This window comes from Chrysoperla carnea, chromosome 5, assembly GCF_905475395.1.
Source record: "Chrysoperla carnea chromosome 5, inChrCarn1.1, whole genome shotgun sequence".
Classification (NCBI taxonomy): Eukaryota; Metazoa; Arthropoda; class Insecta; order Neuroptera; family Chrysopidae; genus Chrysoperla; species Chrysoperla carnea.
Genome location: NC_058341.1, coordinates 69,361,660 through 69,376,467, shown reverse-complemented (window position 1 = coordinate 69,376,467; position 14,808 = coordinate 69,361,660).

Sequence of the window (14,808 nt, the reverse complement as noted above, 5' to 3'; positions counted from 1 at the left end):
TAAGCTTAATTTACTGGTATAATTTTCTGCTATCAATAACAGAACACCTTGTATAAGAATTATGTTGTTAAAGTTGTGTATTATGAATTAAAATGTTATATTGTTAGAAAGCGTAGTTATATTCATTGTTATTCTATCTCTTTTTGAATTTAGTTATTATTATTCAGTTCATGTAGTTTTTTGTACGTAACATCATAACCTATTATATATGTAGATATACATAATATTATATTCAACTTCAACGACACAAGCTCCTCACGGCCCGGAACATAGATACTTATATATGTATGTGAGCTGAGCTATAATATATAGAGTGTTCTATTATTGATTGCAGAACTTTAGCTTCCTGAATAAGCTGAGAAGAAAAAGAAGATAATGTTTTCACCAAAGTTGAATCTGAGCCCTCATTTGCGAGACAATTATCCTACTCTAATTATAATTAATTAATAAAAAATACATTCCTCAACCTTGCTTAAACAGAGGATGAGTTCTATCATGGTGTGGGGGAGTCACGTAAATGCGAAATTACTACACAAAAAAAACTCCTTTTGGCTATTTGTAATATAAAAACTAACCCATAAAAACCAAGTATTATTACATTCCCTTTCTTTGTAAATTAAGTTTTGTGCGCAGCCTATCGTGCGATCACATACCTTAAGCATCTATTTGATAAAAACCGACTATAGTCTGAAATAAATGCTAATAGTGGGTCCACACGATACAGACTATTGTTTGTACAGATATCTGTACAGAAAGTCTGGAAAAAAATAATCTAAATCGTCATAAAATCATACCACCATACCGACTTGTTTACACTGATTTGTTGTGCAGACAAAATCCTATAGAAGGTTGTGTGAAGTTGCTATCGTGTGGACCCACCATAAGATAAACATACTCACAGACAAATCACACTATGCATATTGTGTTGAAGTTGTAAGTTGATACGATGTATAAGATTTTGTTTTAGAGTTTGTTTTTTTTGTAGTAATTTTGCATATAGGTCACTCTCCCACACTATGATAAAACACATCCTCTTTTTAAGTAGTGTTTTATTGGATGAATTTGGTTTTGAGGAATGTATTTTTTATTAATTTATTATAATAAAAGTAGGATAATTATCTGGTAAATTAGACCTCAGATCCAAATTTGGTAGAGAACATTTTCTCCTTTCTTTTTGCTCAGCTAATTGAGGAAGCGAAAGTATTGCAGTCAATAATAGAATACCCTGTATATACAGGTGTCTTATTTAAGTTGACATATGCTTGAAACTCGCAAAATAATTTTATCAATAAAAAGCGCCAAGCAAAAAATATTGGGTCTATAGGCGGCGCATATCTTACCCAGACGTTAAACTTGACCCACGTTTTCAAGCTTAATGAAAATCTTACCTTATTCCATACCTTATTAAATACCATTTTTGTTCAAATTGAATGAAGAAATTGCGCAAAAAGTTATGATATGGATTTTCTTATGGAGTCTTATAGGGAGGGTATTTTTGCTATCAACTGCTGTTCAAACTATTTACAAAACCGTTAACAAAAAAAAGGTTTTCCTTTTTATAAAGAACAACTTTGTGTGTTTGCCAGATATGAATTAGTTATGAATTAGAGGTTTTAAATTCAATACCCGTATTAGACCGTGAAACAACACGGTTTTTTTTAGAATGATGAATACATACTTGAAACTTCGTGAGTTGCTTCCTTTTGACGAGTCGCGTTTTCAAATAAGCATGCTGACATCATTTTGATTATTAACACTTGATAACATTAATTATTATTAAACACTTCAGCAAAAGTGAACCATGTATGTATTCAAAAACAAAAATACTTAAGTACGTCATGTTCGAGGTGGTAGACAAGCTCATCGGTGCAGTATTTTTGTCGCACAAAATATTGTGAAATAATTATGAATGTTATCAAGTAGTCATAGTGTCCGATAAATTCTTGGATGCATTTTTTCTAAACGATAACTCAAATATTACGTCATCATGCTCATTTGAAAACGCAGCCTTTTCGAAGAAAATCGTAGAGGAATGTTTGATAGACTCGTCAAAAGCGACTCACGGTCCATATAAGATATGTACTTTTGAAACTAACCTTTTTCGTTTGAAGCATTTTCTTCGATTAAACTGATTTTTCTAGTTTCACGCATATGTCAAGTTAAAAAAGCAGCCTGTATATATGTAGGTACATGTACATTATGGTTCAAATTATAATGACATTTACAACTTCACTTCATATGGTGTCAATTATATTATTTAAGTATTATTTAACAATAACAAAGATTAAACCTTTTTATGTACTGTATTTTTTATGTATCATCGTTTTGATTTGTAACACTTGGGTAACTAACTAGATGACAAAAGTAGTGCATATGACGAAGAAACGAAGGAATAAAGCTCGAAAAATTTGAGCAGTAAGTCGGATTTGAATGCGATTTTCGGCATTCGATTCGTTAGAGTGTCAGGAAATTTTGTGACCTTATTTAATTTATAGGAAATTAAAAATATGCAATTAACATAATTAATATGCATTTTATAATTGCATTTTAAATTGACCGTAAATATTAAATTCCCAATTCGGTTAATAGTGATAAAAATGATTTCAAAATTGTCTCAAGGTACCTGGGGCCCAGGGTAACCGGTTTCCAGTCGTCTCCTGGAATTTCGAGAAATTCGTCATATAATCAGCCCAAACTCGTTTTTTGTGGTATCTGAACATGAATATCGCTACAAAACTCAACTTGGTTGCAAAAAGTTTGTAAGCACTGCAGTATCAACGGTTGCAGCAGTCGATTAGAATGCACTCCAGTTAATAGCGAAGACATAATCCTGGAAGGTGAAAATCTTCAAGATGAAATTCTTGAAGACCAAGTTTTAGAATGTTTTGATTTTACAAATGTATAAATTATCAAAATATAATAAATATATATTTAAATTTGTATGGCTAACAATCATTTTAAACAAATTTTTTGTAAATACTTTGCATTCAAAAATTATAATTTTTATTTTCATAGTACTAATTTTTCTAATTTAGGTCAAGTAAAAAATGAAATAAAAACTCTTAGAAAGGTCTAAAATATAAATATTTCATAAATTAAATATCAAAATTTATAATAGATGTAAAAAACTAAGCTTAAAAACATATATAAAAATAAGCGTTTTTTTTTTTCGAAGTCTTATATATCGAAAACGGTGAGGTTTAGCAAAAAATGCCACAAGTACAAAAGGAATGTAAAATGGTCCAAAATAAAATGTCATAAAATGTTTTCAAATTGAATTTTTAACCAAAACCACAAAATAATCTTCATTTTCGTCAATAACGAATTTTTAGCAAAAAAATGTTACTTTTTTTTAAAACGCTTATATATCAAAAAAGATGAGGTTTGATGAAAATTGTCAAGAGTACAAAAATGCTTAGAATACTCTTATGTATAATATCTAAGGACTTTTAAATTAAATTTTTTACGGGAACCACGAAATAATCTTTATTTTCGTTAACAACGAATTTTCGGAAAAAATCCACAAGTTTTTTTTTTCAAATGCTTATTACTCGAAAACGGTGAAGTTAAGTAAAAAATGTGTAGTATCAAAAAATGTTTAAAATTGTGCAAAATATAAAATCCTATAGTTTTTTTAAATGTTTAATATAGAGAAGATGGTGCCCGGGGGTAGGGAAATTCTGCCCCAGCCCATGGGCGTAAATCAAAAAAGCACAAGCACTCACCTATATGACATTTTTCAGTACACTCAGACAAACATTTTCTACCAGCTCCCATAAAAATCTACTGACGAGGAGAGAATTCTTGGGTCAAATGCTTCATTTCCTACAGTAAAATGGTATATTTAACTGTAAAATTTTCAATAGTTTAGGAGCTATGGTCATATAAACAATTAATTTGTTTATAAAAATTTCCCCCTACTCTGAGCGATGAGCACATTTAGGATTGAAAACTAGGATTCTGCAGGTCAAATTCGTCGAAATAGACTCCTTGTTCGGTAGGACATGTAAATGCATACGAAAACCACTCAGCGCCTACACTTATGAGTAAAAATTACATTTGTACCTGTTTTGAGAGTCTGTTGAACCGTTTTAAAATGCCATATTGTAGATTCTTAAATATTTTCTTTCCTTATTTGAACGTATGTATGTATACATACATTATTTTAAATGTTATTGTTGTTTTTCAAGTGTGAGTATGTCTGTCACAGCTGTATGTATGGCTGTATGTTGGTTGGTATATGTTATACAAACAGATGGCGCAATAATTTCCATCTTTATTTACTTACAACACAATTTAAATGACTTTTATATTAACGTGAGTGAAGAAATATTTTCATAATATTTTATCCAATGCAACAACAGCAAAAACAACAACAATGTAGTCATTTCAGTCATAGAGCTAGCTAGTAGCTCCTAGTAGCTCTGGAATGAGCTACTGGCTTAGTATGACGTAGGAATGATGATGGGGACTGATATTTGGTAATATACAGGTTCTTTTATGACATAAACAACTATAAAGATTTTTGTAAACAACAATACAAAGATACACACACATATTTATATAACAAGCAATGGTGAATATGACCGTTACGGGCCAGATAAAATGGTCTCTGATTTAGGTTTTATACAATAATGCTAATCCCTATCTTCTATATATATAAGAATGGAAGCTGACTGATCGATCAACGCACAGCTGAAAGCACTGGGTGTAGAAGCATGAAATTTTGTACACACGTTCCCTAAATAACGTAAGTAACACTAAGAAGGGATTTTTGGAAATTCATCCCCTAAGATGTTAAAACTTTTAACAAAAAAAATAATAATTCAAAAACAAATTAATATGCACTAAAAAGTAAAAAATAACAAAAATATAATGCAGTGACAATTATTGTTATTTTTGGAGTCCATGTCAGCCAAGGAAACAACTGTGACAGAACATTAACTTGGCTGACACCGACTCCAAAAATAACAAAAATTGTAACTACATTATATTTTCATAATTTTTTACTTTCTAGTACATATTAATTTGTTTTTGAATTGTTTTTTTTTGAAGTCGGTTTTTTTTTTTTAATGATTTTTAGTGAATCTGAAGAACACTAACTAATTTGTCACTAAAAAAAGAATCATCGAAATCAATTGGCGTGATACTGAGTTATTCGTCCACTTGTCGCGGACATACTTAATGCAAATTTAAGACTTTATGGTTTTCACATAAATACCATTGTTAGAACTGGATCAATGAGACCACACGGGAAGCACGAGCTTTCAAATAGATAAAGAATCATCAAAATCGGTTCACCCAGTCAAAATTTCTGAGGTAACAAACATCAAAAAAATAATAATACAGTCGAATTGAGAACCTCTTTCTTTTGGGTTTGAAGTCGGTTAAAAACGGGATATGAATTTTGTATATGGGAACTCCATGTTAATAATTTTATTGACAAATATAGACCAACGTATTTTATAATGTTACTAAGGTTTTTTTAATATACAATATTTACAATTTAAAAAAAATAATTATCCTTCTCACAACTTAGAAAAACTTGGGGAACTCGGTGTGTTAAAATCTATAACGCGGTAGTCTTTGTTTTGAAAGTGGGCGGTTATCTACTAGTATATTGTAATCGTGAAGTTTGGATCGATGGATGTATGGTTTGTTACTCAATCACACCAGAACGAATTTAGATGAAATTGGAAACACAAGTAGTTTATAACCTGAATTAAATATAGGCTACTCTTAAATGCGATAAAAGGGCTATAAGGGGTTGAAATAGGGAATGAAAAGTACGTGATTCAAAAATTTAAAAAGATGTGCATCGATTCAGCTCCAATTTTGACACGGCATACACTTATAGGATTGTTTTTAGCTGCTTTTAGCCTTCGGCAGGGGGAGAAGTGCAAAGGTGGAGCCAGAAAGAGGGGATTGACAATAGAATATTTCTAAATATACCCAAGTGGGGTATCAAATAAAAAAGCATGACGTCCAAACTGTAAGTTCTTTGTTCCAAACTGTTCCCAGCACAAGGGAATATGGAAGAGCGTATAAGTGGGGGTGAACGATCGGATATTTTCAAACAAACCCAAGTTTGATATCAAATAAAAGGACATGATGTGTACATTAAAAACTTGTAAGCTGCATAAAAATGACTCTGACGCAAGGGGATATGGGGGAAGTGGTAAAAGTGGGAATGAACGATCGAATATTTTCAAATAAAGCCATGTGGAGTATCGAATAAAAGAGCGTGACCTACCTACATATTACAAAACTGTAACCCCGACGCAAGGGGATATGAGAGGAGGGAGTTGGAAGTGGAGATGAACGATCGAATATTTTCAAATATACTCACGCCTGATATCAAATAAAAGGGAATAAGTGTACATTAAAAAATTATATGAAAATTAGTTCAGCTGTTCAGTCAATACTAGTTTAAACTCTGTTCTCGGGGATTTATCAAATTTACTAGATACTTCTCAGCTATTTCTAAGCACCCATAAAGTCCTACTGCGAAGCGTGGCAGGGTAAAGTTACGGTTTTTGCCCAAAAAATTGGGTTCCGCAACAAAATAATAAAATAGATGAAATTGTCAAGCAGTAAGCAATTTAGTAGCTCATAGAGTCTGAAGGACGATATTTTAGTTCAGATTCTTTTTTTGTCAGTTAGTCTAGTTAGATTTTTTAGTTTTGGTTCATTGTCTTTGTTGTACATTGTCTATGTACAACATTTCCTATAAATTTCAAAATTCCGAACCGAATATACCTCAAGGAGAACATTTAAGTATTATATGTATAGAAACTTTTGTGCTTACACGCAAAATGGAAAAAAATTATAATGTTTAATTTTGTTTTTCGGGTTGAAATCAATAACTTTAAATCAGAAAGTTTATAATATGTGTGAAGTTAGCTGTTGGCTGTTGCCAACATAACAACAAACAAACAGGAAGGAATGTGATTGAATGAGTTTTAGTGACAATTTCACAGGATGAGAAAATTATTTCTATTCTACAAATAATTCCTGTATTCTGTTGACAAAATTAATTGGTGTTTTTTTTTTTTGAATGTTCTTGATGAGTGGATTCGTAGTTTATTTTTTAATTTAAATTATTTTCAGTTTGTTTCGATATTACTTTTACCTCTATATATACGAAAGAGTAACATACATTATTGTGAGGTTTCTTTACCATATTTTTGAATTTACTCCCAATACGAATAGAAATCGATGCAAGTCAATTTTAACTTGTCAGTATAGGAAATTTACTGTAATGAGTTCGAAAATCTATATCGAAAATTTCAAAATGTCTCTATAGTTTTTATGCAGGGCAATGTGCTAAGACTTAGACTGACGATCTTTAGAAATTCAGTTTTATATTCCCGGTGATTCTGTAATTACGTATTTGTAATATTGAAATGGTAAATATTTACACCAGGAAAACTTCATTTATTAAAATATTGTGATATTAAAAATTTATTATCCATTGTACTAATTTGCGGTTAAACAAGTACAAATGCTAATTATCCAGAGGCAATTAAGGTTATAAAGAACAGATTGAAAATGATTAAGTGAAGCTGAAACCTTACAAAGGCTTACTTCATAATAAATTTGATTTACAAAAATTATTTTGTAAAAAATGGATTGTTAGAATGAACTACTGCATATCCAGCCGAGTCAAGTATTTGAATAAAATAAAGTACAAAACATCGGATAATATTTGTTCCATTAGTATTTCAAATAAATTTTTTAAATGAAATAAAGCCGAATGCTATTACACATTTTAGCCTGCACTATGTCTCACGAAGGTAAAATACTCTAAGCAAGCAAATGATCAAGAAAATACTTCTGCAGGTACAGCAGCGTGGAGCACTGCGACAGACATCTGCTTAACATACTGTTTCGGAGGCCGCAGAGCTGATGATTGCTGGCAGTGTACCGATCGATCAACTTGCGATGGACAATAGGAACGTGTTTCAGCCAAAAAACAAAGTCAGCAAGGAGACGTTCTAAAAAGAAAGATCGTTCTAAAAAGGTAAAAAGAAAATCGACAGACAGGCTTATAAAGGATCTGACGCAGTGAATCGGAAGCATGGAGAGGTTGGATTTTATCTTACTCAGTTCCTCAGCAGCTACGGTTATTACCGTTTCTATCTATACCGAATGGGAAAAATGCCACTCAGTGAGTGATTGTATTGTCCAGGTGTACTGGATGACGCAGAGCATACTTTTTTTACATGTTCCAGGTGGGAAAGAAACAGATGGAATCTGGAAGCCGAAGTTGGTGGTATATCACCCGAAAGCATGGTAGAGTTAATGCTAAGTAATGGTAACAACTGGAAGTTGGTGGCACACTTTGTAGATGTAATACTTCGAACGAAAGAGTGCGATTTTGAGCAATTCGATCGGGACGGACTTGCCGAGGAAGTCATACTGAGTATTTAGCTCCAAGATCACTGATACAAATGATAAAAACTGTGGTGCTACCATAGAGGCAGAGATGAAAGGCCCTGTTTGAAGTACAAAACGGTTCTAAACAAGTGTCCGAAAGATGACAGGGAGTGTTTAAGCTGGTAGTCTGACATAGCGGTAAGAGCTCAGCACCCCGTACGTAAACGCATTTCACCTTCTTCCTAAAAAGTACTAGTACCATTCCCATACAACGACGAGATTTAGCTTGGAAACTATCGTATGTACAGAACAAGTTCAGGATTCAAGTCGGCACAAACTGTATTCTATATCGATAATTTGTATTCCGAGAACATAGTTTAAAATCTAAACCACGAATTTTTTATCCTTCTTCAGTTTTCAGAAATTTTAACTCTGAACTTGCTTACTTTTATGTCTCTAATCTTCCAGAAAAGTAGCTTGTAAAAACTGCTTGGTATAAAACATTAAAACATTCAGATGCGTCTTTCTGGCCAGAATATGGAGATCGTTTGAGGTTCACACAAAATCGCAAAATTTTTTTAACTAAATATATGATTTCAGTTTTTTTTTTTTTTTTTTTTTGCAATGAACATACTTGAAAACGTAATGATGAGAGAGTCAAGTGAATTTTATATCAATGAGTGTACGTATATTCAACACGAATATATTGGTAAATTATTTTTGAATGTAATAAAAATGTTTTCACTGCGTGCAGAAATGTCGCTGTTATTTTTCCTGTCAGGGAAGGTCGAGATCCTTCAAACGGTTTTTACATGTTAGATTATTCCTTTTGTCTCGACTGCTTCATTGCCATTTTAACTGATTACGCCTAGAAAGGGTATATTCAGAAGAGAGTATATTATAAGAAATTGTTAGATGATTATATATCATATTTATTGCGTAATAATTACTAAAGCGGAATTTGAACTAAAATCGAAAAATAATTGAAAATAAACAATTCATTGTTAATTGTTGAAATACCCCGTATAGAAAATGTTGAATGTGTTATTATTTTTAATACATTATAGACCGGCCGATAATAATAGATTTCCTTTAATGACAGTATACAGTCTGTCTCGTTGAGTAAACAAAATATAGCTTATTACAAGCTACGATAGCGCAAAAGTAAGCGGTCCTAGGTGTGATAGCGTTTGCAATAAAAATTGCAAATCGTCATTAAAAAAGTGAATTTTTATTTGTTTTATACAGTCTGCCATTGTTTGCATATACAAATAGACAACAAATTAGAGACGCCTACCCATTGGTAGACGGTTTTATGTGATATTTAAGTGTTTATAAATAATTCGAAATTGTACACAAAAACATTAATTTTTTTTTTTTGAAGTATACAATCTGCCAATAACATAAAATGATTTTATTAATCGAATAATTAAGATTTTGAAAAAGGCAGACGAATCCCGTTGATATTTTAACGTAATTTCCATATCAAAATCGTTACAAAATTTTTATATTTGTAATTACTTTATACAACTTCACAATACTTTTATCTGAAATTATATATTTTTTCCGAACATCGCAAGCAAGCCTTAAACAAGAATGACATAATATGCTTTTCAATCCACATAACAATGCTGCTTTCTTTCTTTCTTTCTTTCTTTCTTTCTTTTTTTTCTTTTTTTTTTTTCTTTCTTTTTTTTGGAAAAACATTGGAAAAATTGGTAGACGGTTTTAGAAGTTATGATTACATGAGCGCCTATAGATCCAACATTTTTTGCTTGAAGTATTTTATCGAAAAAACTTATTTTTCGAGTTTTAAGCATATTTAACTTAAAGGCAACCTGTATTTCATATGGTATAAAAAGAATACTGCAGCAGGGTTATGAAATCGAAATATTTATTATATATTGTGTAGTTTTCTTAGAAATTTTTTTAGTAAAGGTATCCCTATAATCAACCATATACATATTAGTTAAACTTCAAAACATTATACAAATAGTATTTTATTAAAATTAAACGATTTTTAGGATTGCTATATTGTAGTAGCCTGGATCAGATCAGGACGAAAAGCATTCTAAAAACTGTATAAATAAATCATATTTTATTATTATTTAGTAATATTTTATTAATGTAAATACAACCTAAATTTATTAATTGTAAACAAGTATTATTTTGATTATTTAAGGTCAGCAAAATTAATATTTAATTTTTACGTTACAATATTTAATATTTTGACCTAAAAGTTTTGTATTGAAAGACATCACTAAATGATCAAAATCAAACAGTGATTAGGTATAAAAAATTTGAACATGCAGTGATTATATAAACTTAAACTTGAACATTCATACAGCAATTATTTAAAGTTAAAACTTGAGATCTAGTAATAAAATCCTTACTACGGAATAACATATTATTTATATTCAAAAAATACAATAAAACAAGTGAAAACAAACAATTGACTGAGTTAATTGTTGAAATACCATGCATAGTCAGTGTTGATTTCTTTATCACATTACACATACAACATGTGACACATACATAACTGATAATCAAGTATAGTACATAGTATAAAATTCTCGCCTAATTGGCGCCCTCACGGGTAAACAGTGATGTTTACGAAAGATTGTTTCAAACAAAAGTTGTTTAATTTTTGATAAGGAACATTTTTTATATTTAAACTTTTGTTCTATCTCTAACGGTTTACAAGATGGATCCTACGGACCCAAGACCCAATTGACCTATGATGCTCATTTACGAACTTGACCTCACTTTTTACGTCCCGAGTACGATGTAAAAATTTCAGCTCGATATCTTTTTTCGTTTTTGAGTTATCGTGTCCACAGATACGGACGGACGGACAACCGGAAATGGACTAATTAGGTGATTTTATGAACACCTATGACAAAATTTTTTTCCTAGCATCATTATTTTTAAGCGTTACAAACTTGGGAATAAACTTAATATACTATGTATATTTCATATATACATGGTATAAAAATTAACGACTTACTAGAATTAAACGTGAAACAGTGTTTGTGTTAAATTTACTCTCAAGGATTTTACAAATCTTTATCCTTGTAAAAATAATAAGGATTTGTGGTGGCAGGACCTTCCCTGGACCCTTAACCAAGGCAATTACGTAACAATATATAGCAAATCACTACATATTATAAAACAAAGTCGCTTTTTCTGTCCCTATGTCCCTATGCCCCTATGTACGCTTAAATCTTTGAAACTACGCAACGGATTTTGATGCGGTTTTTTTTAATAGATAGAGTTTCAAGAGGAAGGTTTTTATGTATAATACATCCATATTATAGTAGAGTAAGGGGTTGAAAGGGATATGCTTCAAAAACTAAAAAAGTTGTGCATCGATTAAGCTCAAATATTGACACGATATACAACCAGCTTCAAAGATCTATTGTTTTTATCTACTTTTAACCTTCGGAGGGTAGAAAGGTGTAGCGAGAAAGTGGGAAGGAATTATCGAATATTTACAAATATACCTAAGTGGGGTATCAAATAAAAGAGCATGACGTGTACATTACAAAACTGTTATCCCACGCAAGGAAATGTGGATGGAGGGGTGCAAGTGGGGATGTTGCCCAGCAAAGCGGGTAGTTCATAGCTAGTTATATATAAAAGGTGTATTAAATTAAATCTTTATTTAGTTATTTTATATTATACTTTTTAATTTTTGAACTCGTTTTTTTTATTTTTTTGCTCCATTGCTACGTCTATTTGTTTTGTTACAAGATGAACTTTTTCTCCCTCTGGGTCGTTTTTAATGTAGTTATTGTAGTTGAGACAACCGAAGAAAGTTTTTTGTAAAAAACCCAAAAAATGTCAACCGTCGCTAATGAATTGAGGTCTTGTTAAGGATACGGATGGCGTCAGCTTCAAAAAGTAATTGCTGGCACGGAAATTATTGTTAGAAGTATTTATTTTAAAATTATTTAAGTCGTTGTTTGGAGAAAAATTGTATTTTAAAATTTTTGAAGTGTGATTATAAAATAGCTTAGAAAATAAAGATTTTTATGCTTAAAAAATCCAAGTGAAGTTTTTGTACCGAGATTATCTTTATTCGGATGCAAAAAATGACCTATAAAAAATCCATTGCAAAATCATGTGCGGAGAAAAACTATTCAAGGTCAAATGTAGCGAAAATAGGATGGAAGCAATAATTTTCGAAAATCGCCTCCTCTACTACACTAAAAAATATCAAAAATATTTTATAAATTAAAAATAATACAAAATAAATATTTTTAATTTTTTTAAATATAATAAATATTTTTTTTTTTACCCAAATATCTTGAGAACTATTACTTCTACGGATATTTTGTATAGAACCTTTTTTATGAAAAGTAAACTCACGAACAAATTTTATAATATTTAACAAAAACCTATTTTCCCGACCTTTGACCTTAAATAAGTTTCTTGCGCACATGATTTTGCAATGAAATTTTCATAGGTCATTTCTCGCATACGAAAACAGATAATCTCAGTAAAAAATATGTTTTTTGTCTTATTTCTCTGGGTTAATTCATTGTTTTTTTTATATTTCTACATTTTCATGCATTTGAAGTAAACCTCTTGTAGGAGATGGAAATCTTGCAAATTTTTTCACTATAAAATAAGTCATCCGCAAATTTTTTTTTATAATAAAATACGTACACCTTTACCACACAAATCCTATATTTTAGTATACACACGCCTCACAAACTCTCTATATGGCGAAAAACATTATATATATTAATAAGCCGGGAAAAAGTGTCGAAAGTGGCAAAAGTGGGGAAACAGCAAAAGTTTTAACTGGCACAAAAACGGAAAACTAAATATTTATAGCCCAAAATGTTATCTAGAATCCGATATTTGATCACACGGATTCTGAAAACTGTGCCATTTTTGGCCAAGAATTTCATTTTTTTGGCACATAAACGGCAAACTAAGTTTTTATAAAAAATGACACGATTTTCAGAAAGCGTCATAGAATCCGTGTAATCGGACATCGGATTCGTAAACAGCGACCAAAAATACCTCCAGAACAAAGTTTGGGTGATAAATACTCACTCAGTTTGCCGTTTTTGTAAAAAAAAAAGTGATATTCTTGGCCAAAAATGGCACGATTTTCGGAATAAGTGACAGAATCCGTTAATATGATATCGGATTCGTAATCAGCGACCAAAAATACCTACCAGATAACAGTTTGAACAATACACACTTAGTTTACGTTTTTGTGCCAAAAATGGAATTTTGGGTAAAAAATGACACGATTTTTGAAAACGTGACAGAATTCGTGTAATCTGAATTCGACTTCGTATTCAGCGATCAAAAATATCTACTAGATGACAATTTAACGCCAAAATAAGCATTTACAAAAAATTTTTATCTACATTTGACCCCCGTTGGGGCGTTATGCCCTTTTCTGAGTAGGTTAAGTGGACTGAATTTTCCTTGGGGTCCTTTAAACAGGTTACAAAAAGTTTCATTAAACTCGGTACTGTTTCTTAACTTTTCCTATGCATCCCGGCCTACGTATTCGATTAATAGTGACATGTGCTTAAAACTCGAAAAATAAAAATGCATACAAATTATTTTAAGGTTCCACGGATGTTTTCAGGTTCAATTAAAAGCTTACTCATAAGTGATAAGAAAAAGAACTTTAAATTAGGAAGTTATTCCTTATTAAAAAAGTGGTATTTTTTTTATAAAAACCGCACTTTTGTCAAAATATTACTTTTTGCCGATTTTGTAACAGGTTAAATGTTTGAATCTTAATTATTAGTTTTAGGGTTACAATATACAATAAAGAAAAGAAAAAACGTGAAAAATTGCAGACAAGCACATACCATTTTCTTAATAAATTATTATATATCTTCCGATATCAATTTTGTTGGGTTAACATATTGGTGTAGTTGCTAATTTTTTAACTTTGTTCATACGGTATGAACAGATCTACGCAGACCTGTTAAGGAGGGCCTTTCGCCGCCATTGTTAATAAAAAATATCGTAAAGTGAAATTTCGCTTTTACTTTACGGTGTAAATTTTTGTGAAAGATTTTTTCAAAAATGTTAACATCTGTTGATAGTCTTTCGAGAAAGTAAGATTTTAGTAAATTTTCTTTTATTATACTACCAGTTTTCGATTAGATGAAGTGAAAAAAAAACTGAAAATTAGGTTTTCGATTCAAGTTTCCATTTTTGCTCTAAAATATAAAAATTTACCGTGAAATTTATTGAGAAATAAATAAACTGAAAAAAAACACTAGCAGGAAGATTTGATCTTAGAGCAGCAAATAAATATTTTGATTTAGGACAATATTTTCTTGGTATACTTTAATTTTTAAAGTAGTACAAGCGCCAAGGCAATTGTTTGGACTTGTGTTTGAAATTATGTGTTTCTTATTTTCAACTTTGATGATGAATTTCACT